General features: G+C 35.1%; 1 protein-coding gene across 5 annotated transcripts in view; it reads right to left on the bottom strand.

Moving 5' to 3' along the window:
• Nucleotides 1–12,519, bottom strand: part of Cip4 (formin-binding protein 1-like Cip4) — a 168,019-nt gene that overhangs the window by 111,113 nt on the left and 44,387 nt on the right. The window contains exon 1 of one of the 5 annotated variants that reach the window (XM_074173077.1): nt 2,754–2,776. The exons of the other annotated variants lie outside the window; for them this stretch is intronic. The gene's annotated coding sequence lies outside the window, so the exon portion shown is untranslated. Of the gene's footprint in view, nt 1–2,753; nt 2,777–12,519 lie in introns of those variants that run through there. 5 annotated transcript variants of the gene reach the window in all.

Raw genomic sequence — 12,519 nt, 5'->3', positions numbered from 1 at the left:
TTCCGAGATATTAAGAAAAAACTAAAGCCCCATTTTTTTTCACTCAATTGTTTATAACTTTTGTAATTTTCATCGGCGCGTTTTCGGACCTTTTCTTAAACTTTCTAGGCAAAAATACGAATCGAATGACACCTTGGTGGAAAGATATAAATAGAGTTATTATATAAGTACGTAACTCAAATATACCTTGGAGAAAGAGTTTAAATTATTTCAAATGAAGTTTCAGTCTCGGAAGAATCATCCGTATATAGAACCACAGAAGAAAAACATTTTATGTCTATAGAGCTACGCTGTGTAAACAATAGATCGCTATCTAACATCGCTCTTCCTAGTTCCTACCTGAAATGTTATGAATAAAATTTCAATACCGTTCTCCTTATGCCACATTGCCAAACTTTGTTTGCAGCTTGGGCGTTCTAGTGCTCCATCTCTCTCTCATACTCATAAACATCAATTGACGAATCGGTCAGTACGTCGATCGTTTGAAGGAAATAAGGTACGCCCCTATTTGTCTCGATGAATTTCAAGGTTATGTCCGATTTAAATCTCGCTCGATGTCCTTACCATTCTTAAAATATGTTTTTCCGTTAACCAGCTGTCGCACCCCTACGAACGACAACCCTCAGAAGTCGAAAATTGTGCGAGCTAGGGATTAACGAGGTCTTACCTTTTAACGTGTGATACCTGCCTAAACATTTTCAAGAATATAAACCGATTCAAAAAAAATATTGTTCAATGATCAACCATTTTACCGCAATTCCTTCTTACATTATAATGTATATAAATTAATGAAGAAAAATAATTTTGTATTCATTCTCGACATCATTGATATTTTGCCTGCTAGATAAAAACGGCCGCTGAAAAATGGCTGCTAACTTCACATTGGTCTGTGAAAATACTTCATTTTATACTTTGTGTTACAATATCTTATTGTGCATTGAATAAAAAATAGATGACGGTAATAACATGATAACTCACTTCAGAATAAAGTAATTTTCTGCTGATTGCGTGAGAACAGTTCTTCTAGTTGATTTCAGAGAATGAGCGGATGAATGTAGGGTGTATCACATTTCAGCAAACTTAATGTTATAAATTTTATATTTGTCTGCATATTTCTCTCAAGAAAAACTCCAGTAAACAACATTCAACAGTACCTGTCAATGCTTGAGTTTCTACTACCAGCATAAAAAAACATCAAAAAATGTTACTTACGAAATTCATATATCTAGTAAAAAACTAGACTATATATGGTTTTCTTGTAATGCCTAATATAACACAATTATTGAAAGCTGAAATGGAAACGAAATTTATTTCATCAGAGAAAACATAAAACTTCCCTCGAAATTATCCTTATACTGAGAATGAAAATGTATGTGACACAGGGTGTCCCAAAATATCTTAAAAAATTTTAGGATGTGTTTTTTTCAAAAGGTTTTTTCTGTAAGGATGTGGTCAAATTATATTTCCTTAGAAATAAGTTACTGAAAAAACCAAACAGTATTTTCATTGATAAAACATGCGATTAGCTAAAACTAATTTAATCTCGCGATCTTTTATAACAAGTCGTTTATCGAAAAAGTAAATAGAGAACTTCGTTTCTTAATTTTTCAGCTACTAAAGATTCTCAAACTGTTTTTTCTGAACTGTCAAGATTAAACCGCCTGTTTTTTTTTTCATGACAAACTCGGGGAAAACAACGCAAAAATCCACTAGTCACCATATTTCATGAAATGTAAACACAAATTCACAACCGTAATGAAAATTTCACTTTTGAACTTTGAAAAATCATACCTCGGAGGAAATATATTTTTGACATAATTTGTTCATCAAATAGATATAGCTTATTTTTACCTGAAAAAAAGATCTGAAAATGTTTATAGAAAGTTTTGCAACACCATGCCAAGATGAAACAAATATTATAACCATAAAACTGGGCACTTTTATTTATGAGTATTCACAATCGGCTTTGTTGATGACACACTTTTTTCGAAATGAGAATGATTTTTCAACTTGTGGAATATTCTAACTTTCCACCATCATGTTCGCTTTGTTAAAACATGCAATAAAAAATAATTTTTTTTATCTATTCGTGCATTACCTAATATAGTATATATATATTATGAAATTATAACTTTATAATGCAGAAGGTGCGATAATTTTTAGAAATAGAATACGATTTAAAAATTAATTCAGCCGAAAAAAAATAATAAACAAACCGAGTTAAAGACAATTTTGAAAGTACTGAAACTGAAGTACTGAACGAAAATATTTTGAGAATGTGGAAAAAGAGAAGATTTTGCGTGCCCATTTTAGAGAAGATATGCGTCATTTTTGGCACATATTTATCAATTTACAGCACAGGTGGCATTCTCATACCTACTAATCGTCGAAAAAAAATTTCTCACTATTATATCTCTGGTTTTTTACTACATTATGGATATAGTCTATTACAAAACATATACGTATAATTTTCATATATCATTTATTGACCTGTTCAGAAGCAACAACTGAAACCTGTGAAAAGATTAGTTATCTTGTATCAACAACAAAATAATTATAAATCTTCCTGAAAAAAAAAAATCGAAACTTTCTATGTTTTTTTACTACTTTTATTTGTAACTAACGTTACTGCAGTTTCGTCCTATAAGGACATTTTCAAACTTATACAGAAACTGTAATAACGTTAGTTGCAAATAAAAGTGGTAAAAAACATAGAAAGTTTCAATTCTCTTTTCTTTATTATGATTTCCTACCACGTGGTAACGGCTACATCCACCAATTTATAAATCTTCCATTAAGCAGGAATACTACTCCTCGAACTTCACCATAAACTTTAATTAAAACCGTTCAATTTTGTCATGACTACTACTTCATAATTATTGCGAATCTCACCAATCAAACCTACACACTTCTACTGCGATCGTTTATTTTTTTACTTGACCAAGGTCATCGTATTCACGGAGTTAGTAAGATGACCCACGCAAATCAATATTCCGCACCGGTTTGCATCGGATTAAGATTATTTTATTCGGCGGTTAGTAATAATAATGATACATGAATTCCTTGAAAGTTAAAAAAGCGGGAAAGTCGTTTTGGTCGATTGATTCAGAGACCATTCTCCAAAGAAGTGAAACATAATAATCATATCTAACACATTTGAATTAGATACTTGACCAAATTCCTCTTTAAATATAAAACGTTTTCACCATTGAACCGATATTTTCATAAACAGGAAAATTTAGAAAGATTGGTATATTTTAAAAATTATTTTACATTTCCTTATTTTTGTTACTCACCTCGATTATTCTTCCTATTTGTATTGCCAATTGAACATTTCGTGTTGAATATTACTTGAGTTCAATCCCAACACCAAACCATTATTTTTAACCCGTCGACACGTGTTTCATTCACCAAGTGATCATCTTCAGGATGACGTTTAATATTTAATCTGCCACTTGAAGATGATCACTTAGTGATTGATTGTTAAAAATAACGGTTTGATGTTGGGAATAAACTCAAGTAATATTCTTTACTAGATACACCAAAGGTTCCAAACAGTGCATCACAAATTTCGTGTTGAGGTTCCAATTGCATTAACATCTTTAGTTTGAGGCGGTAAAAATCATCTTAATGATGAACTGTCTGCTTGTTGATCAGAGTGATTCAAGTAAACGCATATAAAAAAAAAACGATTCTAGGCACTTCGGAATGACATGAAACTTTCGTGTTAGAGTTTCGCATTTCAATTTAAAAAATACTTGAATAAAAAAATTAATGAAACATTAAAACTAGCAGGAAAGAAATATTCGGAAACACTAAAAGATGATTAGAATACCTACTAACAAAAAAACCTTGTGAAGTCGCTCGGTTTGAAATCTTTTTCTTTTAATTGCTTGCATTTCCTCATTATCTATCTTTATTTTTATTGTTTGTATGTAATTGACAATTGTCCATTCAGTTCCATTTCAGGTTACAATAATATACTCAAGTTAACACTGTATTGTGAAATTTACAGTTCATAAAACAGTATAACATACATATATACAACCGCTTTTTCAGGCTTGTTCATTATGTTCTTAAATTTAATATTCATTTTATAGAAAACATACCTACTATTGTTTCTCGATACTAATCGCGTAATACTAATCATGGTCGCGTCATCAAGAGATGACTACAACAATGGAAAGTGTTTTCGATAAATTCATTAAACGCCATTTTTTCTCAATTTTTGATATTATTCTCTTGTTTAAGAAATCCATCCGAATATCTCGGCCCTGGTATTTTTTATACATTTTTTTCGTTATCTTCCTTTATATTTCAAATCTTATCACTTTTATAGATAATGGAAGTCCAAACTGCCACATTCAGCAAAAAACATTGACAACCACATTCAAACATGAAACTTTCAAATTCACTTTCTTCTTTTCATCTTCCCAGAGAAAAGAGAACGGTAAAATGAAAGCAAAAGTACCTACTTTAAAATTAGTAATTCCATTCTGAATAATATTATATGTTGTAGTAGTATTTTTCCTTCATATAATAATGATAATAAAATTGGCTTAATAAGGAAGATAAATGTGTACAAATTAATGTTTGAGACATTACAGAAGTTTATACTGGTAGTGATTTTTACATTTAGCTAAAAAAAATGGCAGAGGAGTTATCCTTATTGTTCATTACTTTTTCAATAATGGTCAAATATTCTCAACATTTTGCTTACTATAATCAATTTAAATCTACATTATAAATCTAATAATAGTAATATGAAAATGCAAATCAAACAAAATAATATTAGAACCAAATGTTTCTCAAAAACCCAAAAAACTGTTGTTTACGATTAACGATTGATAACGGGGTCTTACCTTTTCACAAGTGATTCTCAGCACGCGAATATCGCCAATGTTTGACAAAATTTATGAAAAATTATATGAACTGTTTTCCTAATTCTCTATTTTCTGTTTTAAAATTTCCAAAGTTAGCGTTTGTACTGTAATGGTTTCATTCATAATGTAATTTCGTAAAAAATAATATAAAAACTGTAAGATCGATAAAGAAAAAATACTGAATTGTTTGTCTTATTGGATTCATGATCCATCATTCAATTCGCATTCTTTCGAAGCGCTAATATTACAAAAAAGTTAATGTTTGGATAGTCATTTCATACACCAATTGATTAGGTCCGTATTTAACAAATAAAAAAAAATGGGAATTGATGTGCATAGCTTCATATGTTAAAGAATTCTTTTTATAATCTAGGTGACTTAATATTTACAGCCATGGTGGCGAAATAATTAGATACATTTTCCAAATATATGAAATAAAAGGTTCGGGAAAAGTTTTGGCTTCCCATATAAAAGACAAGCTCAAACATTTGTGAGGATATTTGAAACAAAGTTTCAAATATTCAGTTTTTTTAACAGAAATGAGAAATGTATATCATCTAATGAGTCATTAGATGATATACATGGCAATACAAGAAATCAAAAATGCTTCTTGTATTTAGCTTCAGGGATAGACAATTTGTATTGGAAATTTGTCTGTCATTTTATCCAAAATAAATACTTTTCCCAATCACCGGAAATGCAATAGTCTTCTCGACGCGCGTTTTGACCAAGTTAACATCTCCAGGAGATTCAGAAAAGTGTTCTGAAGTCTTTGTGTAAAATTATTGGTTTTTCCTATTCCTTTTTTCAAAATTTGTTTTACATTTCACAACTTACTACTTCACTTTCTATGATCTCCCAGCACAAAAACCAAAATATGAAAAGACAAGTCCAAATAAATTGTTGTACAGCGACACCCAAAAGGAAGTTGTTTTGTAAACCGTTATAGATGACTAAGACTGTTTTGGTCACCTTTGGATGGTGGTTGCAAAACGCCCATCAACATGTGCTCTCTGGTTACAGCGTGTAGGGAAAATGTTTTATTCGTCATGGTGTACATTTAAATATTCCGGTGCATTTTTTGTGTTTTTTCAAATAATTTTATACAGCGTGACTCATGGACGATGATAGGTTAAACATTTGTCGTAAACGCCACGCAGAATTTTTCTGAAAATTTCACATCTTACATTTGCACCTATTCTTTTCGATTTAAAATATTTTCAGCATTGTGGCGTTGCCACTTCTATCAAAGAGTTCTAACGACTTTATTTTTTTAAATCGAACACCCCGTATATTAACACATTTTTGGAATAGCTCTTTCATTATAATACTTTTTTGTTAATAATGTCTTACATCCATTCTATCAATTCATGAAAAGGTAATATTTTGATACAGGGTGTGTTAAAGTTACTAGTATTTCCATGATCCATGAAATTGGTCGAAAGTTCTTTTTTTTTCAAATAAAATCCTCTATATATTACTCGATGAATTGAAAGATGATAAAAAATGCTTCAAGATGATATATCATGTCCCTATATCTACATCATAAAGTTATCTTATGTTTTTATTTTTAGGGGACTAAAGTGACAAGTCTGAATTCAGGCAAACTGGATGTCCCTTTGCAAGTCAAATTGAATTGCCTGTGCAGTTTCTGATGGGGCACCCTGTATTTCATACAATCTCCAGTTCGTGTTCCATTTGCCTTTTCCACGAATTGCTTTCGGTTATTCATAGCAGGGCTCGAAAATGAAGTTCAAACAGGAAACGACATTGTGTGGCCTCTGAATAATCAATACGTATTAGCTGCTCTGTTTCCTTAATCCGCGCTTTGATCATGTCAGATGTAATTTTCAGTAATGCCGTTGTGCAACTGTGGTCATTGCAAAATACTGTGAACCGTTTTTAGTAGGAACATAGAAAGGTGTGATATTTCATTTCGATTTTTGTATTTTGATTATGGATAAAAATTGACCCAAGAGAAATTCACACGTTTTGAACGGTTTTATTTAGCTTGCCCCGTTTGTTTGTTTCGGTCAAATTTGTAATTGAAGTTTGACCACCTTCCTGGTGACAAATTGATCTGATATTTGATACACTAGCATTATCAGTGACAACAATATTTAATTAAGATCCTGCCCTCTATTCTTTTGTAATTTGTTTTGATTTCTACAAAATCTATTCACCTATTGGCATACCTCAGGATTACCCAATTTCGATGAGAAGATACCCCAATACTGCCAATCCCAAAAACAAATTTCATAAAAAATTCATGCATATATAACGCTGCCAAAATATTCAATCATCTGCCAACAGAAATAAAACATTCTGAAACATATGCTGTGTTCAGAAAAAAATTGAAAACTTCTCTTCTGGATCTGGCTTTATATAGTATTACGGAATTTTTTGAGACAGTGTTCACTGACGTCTAACATCAGCTCAGTATGTTATATGTGTTATTTAATTTATTTATCTTAATACTAGTTACAACCAATTGAAAATTAAATTAATTGATAGTCCTATATTTTATTGACAATATCATGTGAACCATGATATATCAAGTTTTATGAATGTCTACACTTTGTCGATAAGATTATTGTACTTCAGACAATAAAGTATATTTATTATTATTATTAACAAACATTCGTATTTTTCCTTTTCCTCAATCCTGGAAGTAACGAAAATATTAGTTTTTTTGACAGAATACGATTGTTGTGTAATTTGATGAATAAATAGAATCTAACTTCATTAACCGTTTTCAAACGCGAATGTTTCTATGATAGGAAAAGTAAATGAGTTGTTGATATTTGTTCAAAACTGGCGTTTATGTACTTGGTTACATATTGAAGATGTATTCAAATGACGAAAAGACTGATAAGCTATTCACTTATGCAAAATCAATAGAAAACCTTTTTTGGCAATATATATGCATGGTGAGCTATACCCGAATCGTCATATTCTGAACATTCAAATGTTTAGAGGATCAGAAAGAAATTTCAGAGGCTGTGTGTGGTTCATTTGACAAAAAAAAACTAGAAAATGGTTTCAAAGGAGGAACCAAATAAATGTTTTGGGTAAGCAAATATTACCTCATGAAAATTAACAAAGCGAAAAAACCTTTATTTCATTTTTGGATTGGTCAGTTGAAAAATATTTCCAATCAAGATTGTTCTTTATGAGATTGCCCAGGAACTATGGATTTCTGTGAATTCTACCATAAATATTTAAGAAAAATAACAAATACAAATCTTTCACGTATAGTCAGTGGGCATACTTGAAGACTGGCTATAAATCAAATCATCTAAAAGAACAATTCGTTCAGGCCAGTCTCAACACCCTACACAGTAGGTTAATGGACTGACACCTATCAGAAAACAACTACTCCCCTGGCTAATACCACGAAGGGCGTTGGATTATATCCGACAGGTGTCAGTGCAGGATTCTTCACTGAAGTTATTCCTGCATATGCTGTTGGCGATACAACTGCCGCAATAGATTTTCAATTATCGGAACACACTTGCAGACCGGTTTCGGGCTGTTTGGCCACTCGTCAGTGCAAGGTAGTGTATATCATCAACATAAAGTCGATGATTTCCGACAATTGAAAATCGAATTCCGTCAGAGTATCATTCCTCGAACTAAGCTGAAGACTACAACAAACAACAGGTTTGTCGTCGCTCCATCTGCCTGTGAACGAGGTAACCAACTGCATATCCAAATTTGCCCAATTCCTCGTAAAAGGAAAGAAATCTTTCACGTATAGTCAGTGGGCATACTTGAAGACTGGCTATAAATCAAATCATCTAAAAGAACAATTCGTTCAGGCCAGTCTCAACACCCTACACAGTAGGTTAATGGACTGACACCTATCAGAAAACAACTACTCCCCTGGCTAATACCACGAAGGGCGTTGGATTATATCCGACAGGTGTCAGTGCAGGATTCTTCACTGAAGTTATTCCTGCATATGCTGTTGGCGATACAACTGCCGCAATAGATTTTCAATTATCGGAACACACTTGCAGACCGGTTTCGGGCTGTTTGGCCACTCGTCAGTGCAAGGTAGTGTATATCATCAACATAAAGTCGATGATTTCCGACAATTGAAAATCGAATTCCGTCAGAGTATCATTCCTCGAACTAAGCTGAAGACTACAACAAACAACAGGTTTGTCGTCGCTCCATCTGCCTGTGAACGAGGTAACCAACTGCATATCCAAATTTGCCCAATTCCTCGTAAAAGGAAAGAAATCTTTCACGTATAGTCAGTGGGCATACTTGAAGACTGGCTATAAATCAAATCATCTAAAAGAACAATTCGTTCAGGCCAGTCTCAACACCCTACACAGTAGGTTAATGGACTGACACCTATCAGAAAACAACTACTCCCCTGGCTAATACCACGAAGGGCGTTGGATTATATCCGACAGGTGTCAGTGCAGGATTCTTCACTGAAGTTATTCCTGCATATGCTGTTGGCGATACAACTGCCGCAATAGATTTTCAATTATCGGAACACACTTGCAGACCGGTTTCGGGCTGTTTGGCCACTCGTCAGTGCAAGGTAGTGTATATCATCAACATAAAGTCGATGATTTCCGACAATTGAAAATCGAATTCCGTCAGAGTATCATTCCTCGAACTAAGCTGAAGACTACAACAAACAACAGGTTTGTCGTCGCTCCATCTGCCTGTGAACGAGGTAACCAACTGCATATCCAAATTTGCCCAATTCCTCGTAAAAGGAAAGAAATCTTTCACGTATAGTCAGTGGGCATACTTGAAGACTGGCTATAAATCAAATCATCTAAAAGAACAATTCGTTCAGGCCAGTCTCAACACCCTACACAGTAGGTTAATGGACTGACACCTATCAGAAAACAACTACTCCCCTGGCTAATACCACGAAGGGCGTTGGATTATATCCGACAGGTGTCAGTGCAGGATTCTTCACTGAAGTTATTCCTGCATATGCTGTTGGCGATACAACTGCCGCAATAGATTTTCAATTATCGGAACACACTTGCAGACCGGTTTCGGGCTGTTTGGCCACTCGTCAGTGCAAGGTAGTGTATATCATCAACATAAAGTCGATGATTTCCGACAATTGAAAATCGAATTCCGTCAGAGTATCATTCCTCGAACTAAGCTGAAGACTACAACAAACAACAGGTTTGTCGTCGCTCCATCTGCCTGTGAACGAGGTAACCAACTGCATATCCAAATTTGCCCAATTCCTCGTAAAAGGAAAGAAATCTTTCACGTATAGTCAGTGGGCATACTTGAAGACTGGCTATAAATCAAATCATCTAAAAGAACAATTCGTTCAGGCCAGTCTCAACACCCTACACAGTAGGTTAACCTACTGTGTAGGGTGTTGAGACTGGCCTGAACGAATTGTTCTTTTAGATGATTTGATTTATAGCCAGTCTTCAAGTATGCCCACTGACTATACGTGAAAGATTTCTTTCCTTTTACGAGGAATTGGGCAAATTTGGATATGCAGTTGGTTACCTCGTTCACAGGCAGATGGAGCGACGACAAACCTGTTGTTTGTTGTAGTCTTCAGCTTAGTTCGAGGAATGATACTCTGACGGAATTCGATTTTCAATTGTCGGAAATCATCGACTTTATGTTGATGATATACACTACCTTGCACTGACGAGTGGCCAAACAGCCCGAAACCGGTCTGCAAGTGTGTTCCGATAATTGAAAATCTATTGCGGCAGTTGTATCGCCAACAGCATATGCAGGAATAACTTCAGTGAAGAATCCTGCACTGACACCTGTCGGATATAATCCAACGCCCTTCGTGGTATTAGCCAGGGGAGTAGTTGTTTTCTGATAGGTGTCAGTCCATTAACCTACTGTGTAGGGTGTTGAGACTGGCCTGAACGAATTGTTCTTTTAGATGATTTGATTTATAGCCAGTCTTCAAGTATGCCCACTGACTATACGTGAAAGATTTCTTTCCTTTTACGAGGAATTGGGCAAATTTGGATATGCAGTTGGTTACCTCGTTCACAGGCAGATGGAGCGACGACAAACCTGTTGTTTGTTGTAGTCTTCAGCTTAGTTCGAGGAATGATACTCTGACGGAATTCGATTTTCAATTGTCGGAAATCATCGACTTTATGTTGATGATATACACTACCTTGCACTGACGAGTGGCCAAACAGCCCGAAACCGGTCTGCAAGTGTGTTCCGATAATTGAAAATCTATTGCGGCAGTTGTATCGCCAACAGCATATGCAGGAATAACTTCAGTGAAGAATCCTGCACTGACACCTGTCGGATATAATCCAACGCCCTTCGTGGTATTAGCCAGGGGAGTAGTTGTTTTCTGATAGGTGTCAGTCCATTAACCTACTGTGTAGGGTGTTGAGACTGGCCTGAACGAATTGTTCTTTTAGATGATTTGATTTATAGCCAGTCTTCAAGTATGCCCACTGACTATACGTGAAAGATTTCTTTCCTTTTACGAGGAATTGGGCAAATTTGGATATGCAGTTGGTTACCTCGTTCACAGGCAGATGGAGCGACGACAAACCTGTTGTTTGTTGTAGTCTTCAGCTTAGTTCGAGGAATGATACTCTGACGGAATTCGATTTTCAATTGTCGGAAATCATCGACTTTATGTTGATGATATACACTACCTTGCACTGACGAGTGGCCAAACAGCCCGAAACCGGTCTGCAAGTGTGTTCCGATAATTGAAAATCTATTGCGGCAGTTGTATCGCCAACAGCATATGCAGGAATAACTTCAGTGAAGAATCCTGCACTGACACCTGTCGGATATAATCCAACGCCCTTCGTGGTATTAGCCAGGGGAGTAGTTGTTTTCTGATAGGTGTCAGTCCATTAACCTACTGTGTAGGGTGTTGAGACTGGCCTGAACGAATTGTTCTTTTAGATGATTTGATTTATAGCCAGTCTTCAAGTATGCCCACTGACTATACGTGAAAGATTTCTTTCCTTTTACGAGGAATTGGGCAAATTTGGATATGCAGTTGGTTACCTCGTTCACAGGCAGATGGAGCGACGACAAACCTGTTGTTTGTTGTAGTCTTCAGCTTAGTTCGAGGAATGATACTCTGACGGAATTCGATTTTCAATTGTCGGAAATCATCGACTTTATGTTGATGATATACACTACCTTGCACTGACGAGTGGCCAAACAGCCCGAAACCGGTCTGCAAGTGTGTTCCGATAATTGAAAATCTATTGCGGCAGTTGTATCGCCAACAGCATATGCAGGAATAACTTCAGTGAAGAATCCTGCACTGACACCTGTCGGATATAATCCAACGCCCTTCGTGGTATTAGCCAGGGGAGTAGTTGTTTTCTGATAGGTGTCAGTCCATTAACCTACTGTGTAGGGTGTTGAGACTGGCCTGAACGAATTGTTCTTTTAGATGATTTGATTTATAGCCAGTCTTCAAGTATGCCCACTGACTATACGTGAAAGATTTCTTTCCTTTTACGAGGAATTGGGCAAATTTGGATATGCAGTTGGTTACCTCGTTCACAGGCAGATGGAGCGACGACAAACCTGTTGTTTGTTGTAGTCTTCAGCTTAGTTCGAGGAATGATACTCTGACGGAATTCGATTTTCAATTGTCGGAAATCATCGACTT

Source organism: Leptinotarsa decemlineata, unplaced genomic scaffold (genome assembly GCF_025532065.1).
Source record: "Leptinotarsa decemlineata unplaced genomic scaffold, Ldec_3_MD MMD2_tig00000199_RagTag_RagTag, whole genome shotgun sequence".
NCBI lineage: Eukaryota > Metazoa > Arthropoda > Insecta > Coleoptera > Chrysomelidae > Leptinotarsa > Leptinotarsa decemlineata.
This window is presented reverse-complemented; position numbering and strand designations above follow the sequence as displayed.